Below are 17,515 nucleotides of genomic sequence, written 5' to 3' on the forward strand. Positions count from 1 at the left end.
ACTTTGTACTTTCAAACGAGAGCCCCCCATTTTTACTGTATATTCGGATTCTGTGCCAAAAAACACGTAAGGTTTACCATTTTCTTCCATTCGCAGTAGATGGCCCTGTAATTGACGAATATCAAGTGTGTCTGTTTTTGAAACTAAGATTCGACGCATTTGATTCTACATTTCATTCATGATGTAACTCTAAGTATTTGTGTTCTAACAGTTGATATTTATGGTCGAAATGTACTGTCGTGTTGCAAATTTGATTGTATAGAGATATATGGTTAGAAACTATGTTTAGCGTGATCCAGGAATGATGTAGTCGGTGCAATAGAGATGCTTGATTTCGTTGAGTCTGCTTGCCTCTCGTCACGGGGTGCTTGATTTGGGTGAGCATCCATAGCAAGTGCGTCTCTTACTCTCACTTCATGGACGATCTACCTTATTACATCGGCTATGATTTTTATTCCGCCAGTAGTGACGGAAGTTGGACGCAAACACATACCGAAATCAGTCACCCTGACGGCGGGGTTCTAGTTTGACCATCGAATTGACGTATTCCGATGGTTTGGAGACTCACCAATTTCAACCTCGCGAGGAACAGAAAACTATGTTACCAATCAAGTGGCTTAATTGCCAGACACGTCAATGTCTAGCCATATTATTTGTATTATACAGTCACAATTGAAAATACTCAAGGATCGCTTGATCATCTTCATCAACCTTCGAGACACAAAGATTTAGATTTATATCTTAAATTAAATGTAGAATGAAGTGCGTCGTTTCTTAATTGTAAGTACAGGCACACTCGTTATTTGTCGAATGAGAAACAATGGTCTGGTAAACCGAACGTAGGTTTTGGCATAGAATCCAAATATGCAATAAAAATGGGTGTTTCCCATTTGAAAATACAAAGGTCTCCCCACCCACGCAGGAGGGGTGGTTAGGAGATGGCCAGTTGCAGCATGGACTGATGTCCTTTTTAACTATATTAACTTTTCACCTAGAATATTTTTCTCCCGTAGAATATGTCGTTTTCGAGATATTTAGCTGCCTCAAGTTAAAACAAACACACTGTTTGCACTGAGGTAACAAAAGTCGTGGGATACCTCATAATATCATGTCTTACCAATTTTTGCCTGGTATAGAAGAGCAACTCGACGTGGAATGGACTCAACAAGTCGCTGGAACTCCCGTGCAGAAATATTAAGCCGCGTTGCCTCGATATCCGTCCATAATTGCAAAACTGTTGCCAGTGCAGGATTTTGTACATGAACTCACCTCTCGATTACGTCCCATAAATGTTCAATAGGATTCATGTCGGGCTATGTGTGTGGGCAAATCATTCGCAAGAACTGTCCAGAATGCTCTTCAAACAAATTACGAACAACTGTAGCTCGGTGACATGGTGCATTGTCACCCATAAAAATTTCATCACTGTTTGGGAGCACGAAGTCAATCAATGGCTGAAAGTGATCTCGAAGTAGCTGAACATAACCAATTCCAATCAATGATCGTTTTAGTTGGACCAGAGAAACCAGTCCATTGTATGTAAACACTGATCACACAATTATGGAGCCACAACCAGCTTGCAAAGTGCCTTGTTGACAACTTGATTCCATGGCTCCGAGGGATCTGCGTCACACTGGAACTCTACCATCAGCTCCTACCAACTGAAATCGAAACTCATCAGACAAGGCTAGTGTTCAACCGCTATGCTCACGAGCAGAGGAGACGCGCTGCAGGCGAAGTCGTGCTGTTAGGATAGGCACTCACATTGGTCGTCTGCTGTCATATCCCATTAGCGCCAAATTTCGCCGAACTATCCTAACGGACACGACCGTCGCAAGTCCCACATCGATATAAATGGTTATTTCACGCAGTCTTACTTGTCTGTTAGCACTGACAACTCTACGCAAACACCGCTGCTCCCAGTAGTTAAGTGAAGGCCGTCGTCCACTGCGTTATCCGTGATGAGAAGTAATGCCTGAAATCTGGTCACACTCTTGACACTGTGGATCTCGGTATATTGGATTCCCAACGATTTCCGAAAGAGAATATCCCATGCCTCTAGCTCCAACTACTAGTCGACGTTCAAAGTCTGTTAATTGCCGTCATGCGGCCGTAATCACGCGGGAAACCTTTTCCTACGAATCATCAGAGTACAAAAGACATCTCCGCTAATGTGCTGCCCTTTTACACATTGTTACGCGGTACTATCGTCATCTGGATATGTGTATATCGCTATCCCATGACTTTTGTCACCTCAGTGTATATGTCGCAGTGTGATCTGTGATAAATACTTATTACACTACTGGCCATTAAAATTGCTAAACGACGAAGATGACGTGCTACAGACGTGAAATTTAACCGACAGGAAGAAGATGCTGTGATATGCAAAAGATGAGCTTTTCAGAGCATTCACACAAGGTTGGCGCCGGTGGCGACATGACGAATGTTTCCAACCGATTTCTCAAACACAAACAGCAGTTGACCGCCGTTGCCTGGTGAAACGTTATTGTGATGCCTCGTGTAAGGAGGAGAAATGCGTACCATCGGGTTTCCGACTTAAGGTCGGATTGTAGCCTATCGAGATTGCGGTTTATCGTATCTCGACATTGCTGCTCGCGTTGGACGAGATCCACTGACTGTTAGTAGAATATAAAATCGGTGGGTTCAGGAAGATAATACGGAACGCCGTGCTGGATCCCAACGGCATCGTATCACTACCAGTCGAGATGACAGGCATCTTATCCGCATGGCTGTAACGGATCGTGCAGCCACGTCTCGATCCTTGAGTCAACAGATGGGGACGTTTGCACGACAACAACCATCTGCACGAACAGTTCGACGACGTTTGCAGCAGCTTTGACTATCAGCTCGGAGACCATGGCTGCGGTTACCCTTGACGCTGCATCACATACAGGAGCGCCTGCGATGGTGTACACAACGACGAACGTGGGTGCACGAATGGCAAAACGTCATTTTTTCGTATGAATGCAGGTTCTGTTTACAGAATAATGATGGTCGCATCCGTGTTTGGCGTCATCGCGGTGAACGCACATTGGAAGCGTGTATTCGTCATCGCCATTCTGGCGTATCACCCTGCGTGATGGTATGCGGTGCCATTGGTTACATGTCTCGATCACCTCTTGTTCACATTGACGGCACTTTCTACAGTGTACGTTACATTTCAGATTTGTTACAACCCGTGGCTCTACCCTTCATTTTATCCCTGCGAAACCCTACATTTCAGCAGCATAATGCAGAACCGCATGTTGTATGTCCTGTACGGGCCTTTCTGGACACAGAAAAGTTTCGATTGCTGCCCTGGCCAGCACATTCTCCAGATATCTCACCAACTGAAAACGTCTAGTGAATGGTGGCCGAGCAACTGGCTCGTCACAATACGCCACTCACTACTCTTGATGAACTGTGGTATCGTGTTGAATCTGCATGGGCAGCTGTACCTGTACACGCCATACAAGCCTTGTTTGACTCAATTCCCAGGCGTATCAAGGCCGTTGTTACGGCCAGAGGTGGTAGTTTTGGGTACTGATTTCTCAGGATCTATGCACCCAAATTGCGTCAAAAGTTAATCACATGTCAGTTCTACTATTATATATTTGCCCAATGAATACCAGTTTATCATCTGCATATCTTCGTGGTGTAGCAATTTTAAAATTCAGCTTACAAGCAGAAAGGTTGGTCACAATACGCAAACAATATAACTAACATCACTTTTCCATATTCAGAAAACCCACAAATACCAGCAGCACCACATGTCAAAAATCAAACCATCCAATTACCCAAAGGGGATGATTATCAACACATGCTACACAGACTGAATACAACGAGGACAGGCGCAAAAATAATCAAACACTAGGTAGATACAAAACAAACATGTTAGGCAAGCTAAACCAAAAGGAAAACGTATCCAGCAGAGATCAGCGAAGAGATCAACTCCAACACACAACCACAGGCACACAGAACGTAAACACCTATATCACAAACAAACACAACACGTCTGAAAAGAGGCATACAGGACAAAAAAAAAAAAATGACACGCACTCTCCTATAACATCAACGTAAACTTGTACTTTAACACAAAAAAGACAAGTCAGAGAGTAAAATAGTTAATCTTCGTTTATAGCGGAAAGTAATACACTGCACAGTAACATTAATGTATGAACTGTCTATGTTCGATTTTATCGTTTAATAACTACTACCAGATGGAACATGGCAGCACTAGCAGTGGATGAGATATAAAGCGTGGCGGACCACGTCCAACCACACATGCAGTTCGTTTTTCCACAGCACGATGCCATCTATCAGAAGGACAATGCAACATGTCACACGGCTCATAGTGCAGGTACGTGTTTCGAAAAGCGCCAAGATGAGCTTAGAAGACTCCCCACGCCATCAAACTCTCCGGATTAAAACCCAGTCGAGAGCCTTCGGGACCACCTCGTGGATCCTCAACTGAGAAAGATATCGCAGATGGCCAAGTCACTAAAGTCGGAATGGCTCTACATTCGTGTCGGCACCTTGCACAATCTGACTCCGAGCTACAACATGTGGTTATTAAAGTTTTTGGCAGCTTGTCGCATTAAAGTGACTGGACAAAGTATAATAGAGTAGTGCTATAAAATGTAGAAATACGAATCATCGATAAATTCATATTAGGCCTAAAATTTGGCAAAGTAGGTAACAAAACACTGATAAACTCTTCTTAATTGGAGATGACGTACTGAAGGGTAGTTGTGCTGCAAATATCAGCAGCCATGTGAACCCCAATATGTTATACTAAGGTATATTATTATTTTTTCCTTTTAATATTCTTGTCTATACTTTTATTAATGTGAATACTATATCCTCAATAAGTGGTATGTATCATAATACATAGCTACTTTATGTGTCATTTAACGAAGAATAACTAAACCCACTGAAGAAGGAGAAACTTCTCCGAAACCTGTACGGGTATTGAAAAAAGAAAAATTCTGTCTGCTCAAGGCAGAACATCATTTTCTTATTACATTGTAGGAAACAAACACGGACAAGAAAAGAGGTTCAACCACAAGACGAGTATGAAAAAGAATCTGTAACGTTTTCAGTACAGATTAGGTTTACATCCAACTGTAGGCATTCATATGATCAGAACTAACCAAAGAAAAAGAAGATATTCGTGCTGTCATAAACTCTACAAAACAAAATCATAGTTCCTAGAAGAATAGCACCGGACGCGAACTTCAACAGCTTAAAAAACGCAAACCTTCATCAGCACCAGTAATGAGCGTTATCTAGCACTGTCACGGCTGTCTAAGGCTAAAACAGAGCTAATGACTTTTTTTATTGAAGCAGAGTCGGCTGGAATGCAGATGTTACTTACACAATATTTTGGTTAGAGAATACGTCTCGTTGTCAGAGTGGTAATTCGTTTATTACGATATAATTGCTGCTGCAAAATATGTAATTTTCGAGAATGTTTTTTTTTCCGTCCTTATGAACATAAGTGAAAAAGAACAACGAGGACGAGCTCTTACCTTCAGAAGTGTGATGAAGTAAGTGTGAACTATAGTCTAACGAGCAACTGTACTGCCACTTGCTTTCCTACGAAAGATTATTTGTGAGTTAACTTAACCTGTGTTAAGTTAGTACAGTTCTACTATGGTTACTTCATTAAGCGAGACAACATTTGGGATGACTGAAAGATAAATTTGACGAAGAAGTTGAAAAATTTAACTACTTTCACTGAGAAAAAATGCTAGAAGCTTGCGTAAGATTGTTCTGTCATTCACGATCAGGCACCAACATATACATCAACAGTGACAGACAATAAATTGAAAGGGTAAACATCAGAATGGTATAAGTAGCATAGAGTTTATTCAGAAAAAGAAGAAAAAACGCGACGTTGGATGACGCCTGGTGGCGTTACTGACACATAGTGACCAAAGTATGTAAGCGGAGCAGACGCAGATGAGGGATCAACGTAGCGAAGATATGGGCTGCAAATGGGTATTCCGCTGAAATAAGCGACTCTGACAAGGGGGAGATTATTATTACGAAAACGGTGAAGCTGGTAGAACGTTCACGTGCTACTATCGTGGGCATTCACGGTAAAAAGGTAGAAGGACAGTGAACGCGCTAAATACTTGAACGTCCACGACTCTTCACGAAACACAGGATTCGGATTCTTGTCTGTTCTGTAAAGTACGATAGATGGTGATCTGTGGCATCTCTGCCTAAAGCGCACAATGCTGGTGCACGCACAAATATTTCGGAGCACTCCCTTCATAGTACATTGTTGAACGTGGAGCTCCGAAGCACACTAACCATAGGTTTTCACATGTTTACCTAACGACATCCTCTGTTACGATTGCAGTGGGCACAGGACCATTGGGATTCGGCCGTCAATCAATGGAAACGTCTCGGCTCTTCGGGTGAATCACATTTTTGCTACACTAAGTCCATGGTCGCCTCCACAAGCACCGTCATCGAAGTGAACGGTGGCTAAAAAGTGCAGCGCGCCACGGACGCAGGCTGGTGGGAGCAATATTATGCTATGGGAGACATTCTCCTGCTCTTGCGTGGGACCTGTGGTGGTAAACGAAGATACGCTGACGGCTACGAACCAGCTGTATCCCTTCATGCTTGATGTCTTCTCCAACGGAGATGTCATCTTTCACCGGTAGAACTGTCCTTATCTCAGAACCGTGCTACAGTGGTTTGAGGAGCATTATAATGAACTCACGTTGGTGTCTCGGTGACCACATTGACCTGATGTAAATCCTATGGAATCCATCAGGATCGCTATCGGGTGCCACCACCGCGTACGCAGGTCAGCGGCCCGAAATGTACCGCGAATTACATGACCTGTGTGTAGACATCTAATGCCACATACCTCTACAAATCTACAGACAAACTGTTGGATCTCTGATACACAGAAGCAGAGACGTATTTCATTCCAAAGACGGACAAACAAGCTATTAAGCAGGTGGTCATAATGTTTTGACTCGTCACTGTAAGTAAGGTAAGTAACTGAAGATCCTGGTGTAAGACATCACTATTTAAAAAGTTCAGAGATTTCACTTGTACCAGTATGCCTTCAAGATGCCTACGTAAAGTGTCAATTTTATGACTATTCCATTAACGAATACAATCTTTCCGCTTGCTCACTTTCATTCGCTTCCTCACTTTCACAGTTATCAGGGTAGCATTCTTCATCACTTGACTGTGCAGAATCGTTCGGCTGTGAAATGTATTGCGGAAAGTATGAAAGTGGTGTTGATTTGTACCGTGACCTCGAGGACAACCGCGACGTCGAGGCTAGATTTCTGGTATGATTAGTATCGGTGTTAGGCTCTTATGAAAGTTGTGGCGCAATGGAGGAATAAACTGTAGTAACGGCGTCAAGTCTTCAAGTTTTGTTTTCTTTTAACATACAGCTCCATGTTGAAGAGGTGGAAGATGCACAGGTACCATACCAGGCCTACATGGATTCACAAGATTTTCTTTTCGAAATTATATGTGTTCATTCAACGTCTCCTCGAAGAAGAAAGCTGATGGTTCAGCTTCCCTGTATTACATTCGTCTCATTGTCAACCAGTCAACCTTTTGCTTTTCAGTGTCCAGTTTTCTGTTGGTCAGAAGACCTGCAAAAGATTTCTGAGACAGGAAATCACCTTGTCTCATTTCGTACACATTAAATGTTGTCCTGGCGTTTACTACACGATTCATATAATGCTGATGCACAAGTATAAAATGGGTTTTCTTTTTCTTCCAAACAATGTGAGAAAAAATTGTATCAGTATCGCCGGCCGCGGTGGCCGTGCGGTTCTAGGCGCTCCAGTCCGGAGCCGCGCTGCTGGTACGGTCGCAGGCTCGAATCCTGCCTCGGGCATGGGTGTGTGTGATGTCCTTAGGTTAGTTAGGTTTAAGTAGTTCTAAGTTCTAGGGGACTAATGACCAAAGCAGTTGAGTCCCATAGTGCTCAGAGCCATTTGAACCATTTGTATCAGTATCAAGGTAACCATTACTAGTCTCGAGGAACTTATGATCAATGTTTTCAATAGGTATATGAGCAACAATATAGGACCAACATTGGGCGTTTATTTAATTTCTTCTTTGTCCAACACAACTATCACTGTAGTTAATAACATTTTTATTTTCCAAATGGCAACGACTTCATATAATTCAGTAAGTTTGAATCAGTTTATGAAGGGCCACGTGAGGCTACATTCTCAGATCATATATATGCGAAAGTGTGATCTGTGGTTCAGTCATGTATTCCAAGATCAAATGTCCACAGCTGTCTCTTGTAGTGAATAGCATAGGAAGTTAGCATTAAAGAGGGAAACCTCTTTTTCAAAATCGAAAGTAATTACATGTGCTGAGCCTTATTTTCATATCTGTACATCTCCTTTCTTAGCGGCTCTTCCCTCATGAACTCTTCTTAGGTGGAGCTCTTTTTCAAGCATTAACCATTTTCTTCTAATGGTATCTGCCTCTGCTCTGATTAAATTTTCTGATCTGTCACAATTATAGCAGTTGTCACTTGTTAGCCCATAAAATGACAGATTAAATTCTAAATTCAGCACGTGACGTTAAATGAAGGCCTTCACTGGCAAAGATTTTCTTCTTCACTTTTGCCATTATAAAGCTTACTCATTTTTGAGACAGATAACTCCCGTGATAGTTATTTCCTGTTAGGATTATGTGCCCCGTTAGGGGCTATCACTTGGTAGTTTATTTTCTGGAGCGTGTTTACTATATTTGCCAACAAGAGATAGACCTCCCTCCCTTGGTTGGGTTAATGCAGCAGTGGTAAAACGTCGATTGTTTATAGTTCGTGCCTTAAAGAAGAGCTTGTTACACATTTGGTTACGTTCAGTTTAATCTCAGTACCTTGTGTTTTCGACTTCTTACAGTTTAGTTTTGGGCGTCTTGGTTTGGTAGATGAAACACATTTTACTATAAAGAGCTTTTCTTGTCGTCAGTAACCAGTTTTCCAATACTCTTCATGGTTAATGGAATGACTGGAATACACTTCCATGCATAATTCTTCCTGCTGTACAACTATATTCTTGTCCAAGGTTTCTTAGCGTTTTTCTTTTATTCACTTTCCAGGATTCAACGTTCCTATTTCTTGTTTTTGTAACAAAGTTTTCTACAGTTTCTGTACTAGAAGATTTTAAGCAAAATGTTTCTGCTGTGGTTTGGATATTGTCATTCTTAAGTTTGGTTTCTTGCTTGCTATGATCTTCGTTTTCATCTGAAGTTATTATATTTCGATAGAAGAAGCATTATATCGCTTAAGCAACGACGTAAATCAAAAATCGATATAAATGTCGGTTTCATGCATCAAACGCACTTTATAACCATGTAATTATGGTGACTGTAATTGGTTCAAGTGAATGTGAGTTTACTTTAAAAATGTTATGGTGACAAAAAATACAATAACAGTAAAACGTCACCGAAATCCGGAAATAAGCGGGTGTTGAAAATTTTATGAGCAGTCACGGAAGAAAAGATTTTCCTGTAAAACTGAATCTCAATTTGGATACATAGTTGTAGTGAAACATAACTTGTTTCCTTTTCGCTGCTACCCCCTTTTTAATCTTTTGTTTAGCCCGCATCTCGTGGTCGTGCGGTAGCGTTCTCGCTTCCCACGCCCGGGTTCCCGGGTTCGATTCCCGGCGGGGTCAGGGATTTTCTCTGCCTCGTGATGGCTGGGTGTTGTGTGCTGTCCTTAGGTTAGTTAGGTTTAAGTAGTTCTAAGTTCTAGGGGACTTATGACCACAGTAGTTGAGTCCCATAGTGCTCAGAGCCATTTGAACCATTTTTTAATCTTTTGTTTATGTTACGCAACTTCACACTTCACTTCTTATTTGACAAACATCTGTGCTTCTCTGCGGTATTAAACTATGCATAAATCACAACATCAAAACACATTACCAAACACTTCCTAACAGTGAAAAGACAAAAATTATTATAAATCCAATAATAACTTCACTTACATCATCCCTTCAACACAGTTAACTGCGTAATAATATGTATCAATAACAGAGAAAGTTCACAAAAATTTTGGTTATAGGATACTGAAGTGTCATGTGAATTTGCACGTCGATAAAATACCTGAGGCTGATCAACTACTTACTTTTAATTTTTTGCAGGTTGCATAAATGGTAGCGATGATTTTTAAGAATCCACAGATGAAAGCAACTGAACCAAGGAGAAATTCTTAGATATGAAATAAATGCTCCAGGAGCAGTTTGTTTAAATATGTACAAGGGTACCACGCAGACTTTGAATGATATGGAGAAGTAGCTCTTGGAAAAAACGCTATACTTCTGTCAAAATCTTAACTATTAATTTGTGAGAGATTGCGCTCTACTGGGATGTCCGAGAAATTGTCCTTCCCCATCATTTGCATGTCGACTGAGATAACATATGCAAACAGAGTTCATGGCGCGTACAAAATTACAGAACCAGTATTTTCTGAACACGAAAAAACACACTTGCTCAACGGCTGTTATCAAATTGACCTACTGGGTTAAAGTTTTCTGTGCTGGTACTCATGGTAACCTTTCAGCTTTACAAGTGTCAGTTTCATGCTAAGAGTAATATTCAACGTGAGTGTAAGGTAATTTTTCAAAAGAGACTTTTTACTTATGCGTCTCGGTGCAGCCTGTAGGCTTTAATCTGACTGTGTACGTGATGTGTTAGAAGCACCTACGGACATAATTATGCAGACTGTATGAACTTCTTATCAGTAGTAATATTCTGCCCTACCACATGTGATAACAATATTGCTGTATGAACTTTATAAGTAATTTCAGTATTGAAATTTCCAGTGGAAAACACTTACACTGCCACTGAACTAAATAATATCACAATGTGAATGTAATCTAAATGGACGAATACTGTACATAAGTGCAAAAGACAGCATTCAGATCTAGCCCTAATAATCAGTCTAGCTTACCTGAGCGACAAAGGATAAACAGCTATGCTTTGCAAATGCCTGCCTGAAATAAATCACACTGCTCTGCCAACATCTAAATAATCTTGCCACGTGAAATGCAAAGTACTGCGCCAGCTTAATATACATCTAACAGTCAGATCCCACGAACTACACTCCGAATCCGAAAAATTTTTCTATTAAAAATTTTTAATAGTAAATGGAATGTAGAGTATAAACGTCGAGTAATCTGAAAAACTAATTTCTCTTCAGGTTAGCATTTTCGTCACCGAAATTAAACAAATTTGCACATGACTCTATTACTGATCATTGTTACTATAATGTGAACATCAAACACAAAGCTCTTCAAATAAATTCTGTAGGCAAAACTTCAAACATTCTAAAAACTAACTCTTCAAACAAAAGTTGCATTCAGTGTTTAAAGGTGAAAATGGTTAAGGCGTGATGTCTTCATTTTTTGAGCTCATGATTGTACGAGATACGGAAACAGCAGTACCAGATAGACAAACAACGCAGGTTACAAAAATTTACAAAGCAAAACTGAAAATAGTTCCTAAATGCGGCATCACATTTTCTGCAAAGCCAGCACTCGCGGCTGGATATTACCCTCTTTAATACATTCCAGGTTACAGAAACAGCATTCCGAAATTAGGCCTACGCAACACTACACACGTCTGTTTGCGACAACACTCGACAACCTAGCTGCTCTCGCTTCCACGAACTAACTACTTGTTAACATCCTAACCATTCTAATGCAGAGAGTCTCCGTTATGCGTATACTCAGGAAATGTGCTTATTCTAGCCAATAAAGCATACAAATCTGCCACTTCACAGACTGTAACAACCTTTCATTGGTACAGTGTGATTCAAAGGGTATCGAATTCGATTTAAGTGTAAGGTTTCCTTGACTTGTTACTTGTTATTCTAGAAAGATTAGTTCCTTCCAAAGAAAAAATTGTCGTCATGAATACTGTTACTCGTCCATCTAGAATAATTACTTCTGTTACACAGAAAAGTCAGTCTTTGTAAATATATCTTATCGAAGGACGGAGGCCACATTTCACAATAAGCAGTCCCATAGTCAGTGAAAATAAGCAAAGACAAGCAGGCGATATGAGTAACAATGTGTTTGCAGTACGAAGCAGCAGACGTATAGCAGGGTTTTAGATGACCATATAGTAAACGGGCAGTAGAGAAAATACGACGGAATGCTGAAATGTAATGCCTCCCAATTAGCTGTGTGAAGGCTCTTAAGTCTTTATAATTAAACTAATGTTATTAACATTATACGTCTTTATTCTTCATGACTACATGTTTATTTCTCAACATAATCACCCTGGATACGAACGCACTTCTCCCAACGAGAGATCAGTTGGTTGGCACCATCGTTGTAGAACGTCTGACTTTGTTGACGGAGCCACAGCCTCACCCCTGCTTGCATCGCCTCATCACTATCAAAGTGAAGTCCTTGAAAGTGTTCTTTAAGTTTCTGGAACAGTAGAAAATCGGGTGGGGCCTAGTCGAGACTGCAGGGAGGATGAGCGATGACAGAGAATCCCTGGCGATATATTGTTGCAGATGTCGCAGCAGTCGTGTGTAGTCTGGCGTTTTCATGCTGAAGGAAAGGGTGTTCCATGTGTGGAGCCACGCTTCGAATTCGAAATTCGAATACAGCACGCTGTTTGTCACGCAGCGACATAGTTACTCTACACAGAGCCATGTTACATGCTACAATTCGGAGCCCTCTTGCGGCAGAGGGCTGCAAATAAGTAGACATGAAGAATGAAGATGTAGAATGTTAATAACGTTTCTATCATATAAGAAACTTGGATAGTCATCTCACAAAAAATTCGGAGGCATAACTTTTCAGCACGCCCTCGGAGATACGAGACTGGGTGAATATATTCAATGATTGTTAAACATAGGCAGCTGCGAAAAAAGTTATTGAACAACTGATTTCAGTTTAACTGATTGGCTGAAGCGCTGCCTGGATGCTAACTTCATGCATCATAGAGAGGACTGATTGGTTATTGTGCTCCTTATAAAAGAGGCTGGTAGCATACCTCCTTCATATACGAAAGATTGAGGTGAGACATACAGGTAGAAAATAAATTTGTTGTTCGTGAGTCAGTTTTAGAAGACACAGAACGGAAGAGAACTCATTTTTTGGAACGTGGATGAGAAACTATATATATATATATATATATATATATATATATATATATATATATATATATATATATATATATATAAAAATCAGCATGGTACGATGTTTATTTGTAAATAAGCAAAAAATAAGAATTGCATAAGTAATCTGTCCTTAGGAAAGGCATGTTGTGTACGCATAGCAAAACTTTTTCACTGTTTAATGTCGATATGACATGATAATGACCTTTATGAAGGAAATAAAATAAAATCTACCTACTTCAGAGTGGAGCTAACCACTTGTTTCTGTATGGCGATGTTCCGTACAGTACACTCATAATAGGGTGGGAACACTATTACATACTCAAACAATCTCGACAAACTTTATGAATATTTTGACATGTCATTATCTGTTACATTTGAAATTCAACTGGCTGCATACCACATTACGATGATCTACATAAAAATAGAAAAAGTGATACAACTGATGTTCTCCATTGTGCTTTATAAAATTTTGAGCTGTAGGAGATATACTGTACGCTAAACTCTGAATTACTAAAGAAGCAGATTATAGCTTACTACGTAGAGACGAGATAAGAAGCGTAATAATTGTATTGGAACAAAAGTATACGACATTACAGTCAAAAGTGCTACTTGAGCCAATGAAAGACATGTACAACCGCTCTAACGAACGTTTGTTCTGTGTCGAAACTTCTTACTTAAAATTCGAGCCGATCAAGCACAATGTTCCACAGCAGATTCACATGAAAAGAAGAACATGCTGGTACCATAAAATTATTTGATAAATATTTCAAGCGATAAAAGACGTCTGACTGATGAAGCATCTCATAAACGAGTGGGAATAGTTTCTTATGAGGATTTCATTGCAAACTAGACATAATCCACCGAATAGAAATCTATTGTTGTCGGCGCAAATGTAAAACCCTGAGTACTCTTACTCACGGGAAAAATATTCTTGGATATCGTTTGTTGTTCTAGGAACACCCCATTCCATTTTCAGCACTGGACAAAAATTTCACTTTGGATTATCGTAGTGAGTGAAGTCCACTTGAACAATGGCACAGAGTTAGAAAAGGCACAGGAAAAACTAGAAAAATGTATACATTAGCTTTGTGAATTGTCTTTTCTTCTATGTTCATGGACCCCTACTGACAATTGCCTCTCCATCTTCATGATCTAACGTATCCTTAGTGTAAAAGGGAGCGGAAAGTGATTGAGTATATCACATTGTAATAATATAATTAATTTTTCGTGCATGAAGGAATGTATGTATTTGTTATACCATTTGTTGGCATAAAGTACTTGAAAATTTGTGAAATACATTTTAGAAAAACTAAAATCTTATTTTTACTTTGTTAATATTAAGCACAATTTATTTAACTTCGTTAAAAATGTGGTAGCAGTATACAAATCATTTAAAACTTACACCAAGGTGACTAGTTGTAGAAATTCATATAAGAGTTGAATTTATTTAGTTGTATGTGTAATGCAATTTATACGTTTCTGTCTACATTGGTACCGTACAAGCCACCATACGCGTTCGTAACAACGTACAAGTATCACTTTCGTCCGACTCTTGGCTTTCGCTCACACCGAGCGAGGTAGCTAAAACGCAGTACTTCATTATCAGGAGTAGGCTTCAAAATTCAAATAACCCATTCGAGCACCCATATTCAGGCTTTACGTGTCTTTTTTCCTGCATTGCTTAAGGCAAACTGCAATATGGTTCCTTTGAAGACGACACAGCGGATTTCTTTCCCAGTGCATGTGCTCTGTCTCATATAACATCGTCGTCGATGGGAAATTAAAACTAATCTTCCGTCCTGACATCATTCCTTTTAATTTCCATTGACGACTGAAACAGGTGGACAGTAAAGGCCCGCGTGATGCTGTGAAAACCATAATTCTTCCAGTTTTTACCGTGGCGCTCATTGCGTGAGATGTATGGGAAAATAAACATTAAGTACCTTCGTTTGTCATGAAATGACCATTCTTGGAAAGATTAAGCTTAAACCGTGTTGCACAATGTCAAGTATTATGCTACAACCTCAAGATTCTGCCCCACAAGAATTTTGTGAGTACCACTTTTATGAATAAACGTTACGTCTATTTTGGATGGTTTCAATAAATTTGAATCTTCCATCCGTGTTCTCAACAACTGGGCTTATACTGCCTTTCCACCTTAAATCGCTCCGGATGGATAGGAGTAAATATTTGAAAAGTAGAAATTGAAAACGTTCTAAGTGCCATGTTTTTACAAAACGCGAATTTAGTGCTTTTATGTTCTCGGTTTTCTGTTGCATTTCCCTAGACTTGATCCAGAAGCCAAGCCATGGAGAAATTGTTTCAGACTTTTCTTAGTAGAAGGCCCATGGTCCTAGTGCAAACCTGTGCTTCACTCTAGAATTACAACATTTCAAAAATATGATAGGTGGATTTTGTTGACTACAGTTCTACCAGTTAAAATCTTAATGCTGTATTCGTGAGCTTATGCTATCAAAAAATAAAACGTAGAGTTTCAGTATTAATTGAACTTAAAACAAAAATTTTCGTTCTGCTGTTCTGTCGAAAGCTGACATGATTGAGTGACTGTGTACAAAACACAAGTTGGTTCTTGAAAAGAAGGAAACAGCAACCTGGCACTGTTAGTAACGCTACTAATTTACACAAAGAGCGCCATTTCACTACTCGAACTGACTGGTTCATCTTGAGAATGCTGTTCGCGTTTAAATATTGTTTACCATGGTTGTCGAAAAGAAGAACTGCCAGAACTGATGTAAACAACAACAAATGTAATATAAACGAGAGCAACCGTCTGGCAATGAACATATTGTTTGGAAACCGGTAACGCTGCTATTCGTGCAAATGCATAGCATTACTTCTGTTTCCTTCTTTGCAAGAATCAACGTGTAAAAACTTTATTGGCACTGAGAACCATTTAGTTTCGTTGTATTGCACTTAGGATTTCCGTAATAAAGTATTTGTTTTGCCATTTGTCTCATTGCTTTTTACGGTGCTGTGGTGAGCAGTATTATTATGGTATCAAGGTACCTTCTCATTTTTTTTTTTTTCATTCTGCTGATAAATATCAGATTTGGCTCTTAGAAGGTTTTCCATTTCCACTCTTAATATGAAGGCTGCAACTGTTTACAATGATGGCTCTGAAGTAGTCAAACAGCATCGAGTCCTTTACTCCTATTTACGTGCATGGCAATATATTAATTGCCAGTGTTTTCAACAAGAGCAGACTTTTGCGGAGCCTTCTACATTTTTCGGCAATTTTGTAATACTGCGCCATCCATGGACAGGTTCATCGAGCTATCGACCTCAGCCACAAGGATAATTTATATGTACTGTGATCATACTGGCTAAGCAGACTTCAGTTCAGTACAAAAGTATACAGGTTCTCATGTTGATGAACACGCATTTTGTTACTAGAATCGAAAGAACAGACACAAACATTCCTAAGGTTTCATCATGCAAAAGTCGTAAATTTTACAGCAGTATATTCAGAATCGAGAGTAGTTTATTTCAGACAAGCTGGATGATTGGAATTTACTTATCTTTTGTTTTCCTAGATTAGTGGAAATCAATAAAAAATGTTTTCCATTACTAGGACTTTGATTGACCGGTAATGAATATAGAGTTCCTAAATATTTTACCTGCTCGTGTAGCTTAACGCTCAGCACACCAGTCTCGAGACTTTTAGGTTCCGTTTCACCCTAGAGAACAGAAAAAAGCTACGGAAAACCCATTCCGGTAGATAGGGAGGCTTGCACAGCAATTTCCTCTTTGTAGTGTGACTCAACCCCAGATAGAATCAGCTCTGTAGACTAACGACCTTTTATCTGACACACCTGCCACCATGTCTGAGGTTCTTAGGCACCTTTCCACACTCGTTTAGGTGAATACTTTGGAGTTTCCAAGCTTCAATTCAAAAAACTGGGTACACATGCCGTTAATGTACGATAACACACACAAGAAATTTTACACATTCACAAACAGATGGTACACATGTCCTCCCTCCCTCAGGTTATCTTGACAACTGTAGCATCCAGAATGGATTCCGGCGACAAGGTTAAAATAAAATAAATCTGACAAATCATGAAAATGGTGAAGCCCATTCAATGGGATGGACGCTAGGAAGAGAGGAGTGAGAATGTCGGAGTTTTCCTTCCCTTTTGTCATTCGTCATGACCTGAGACGCTGAGCAGTCTCAAATGACTTCGACGTTGACGAAGCATCCAAAGCTAACATTGATTTCTTTCAGTCTATTTTCTCCAGTCTGTGCATGTTCTCCATGTTATCAGTACCTGACAGTTGTTTGAAAAGTACTTTATTATAAAGAAATGAGAGTTGTATAAGGGGGAAACAAAAAGTAAG

The sequence above is a fragment of the Schistocerca nitens genome, chromosome 3, assembly GCF_023898315.1.
Source record: "Schistocerca nitens isolate TAMUIC-IGC-003100 chromosome 3, iqSchNite1.1, whole genome shotgun sequence".
Lineage (NCBI taxonomy): Eukaryota > Metazoa > Arthropoda > Insecta > Orthoptera > Acrididae > Schistocerca > Schistocerca nitens.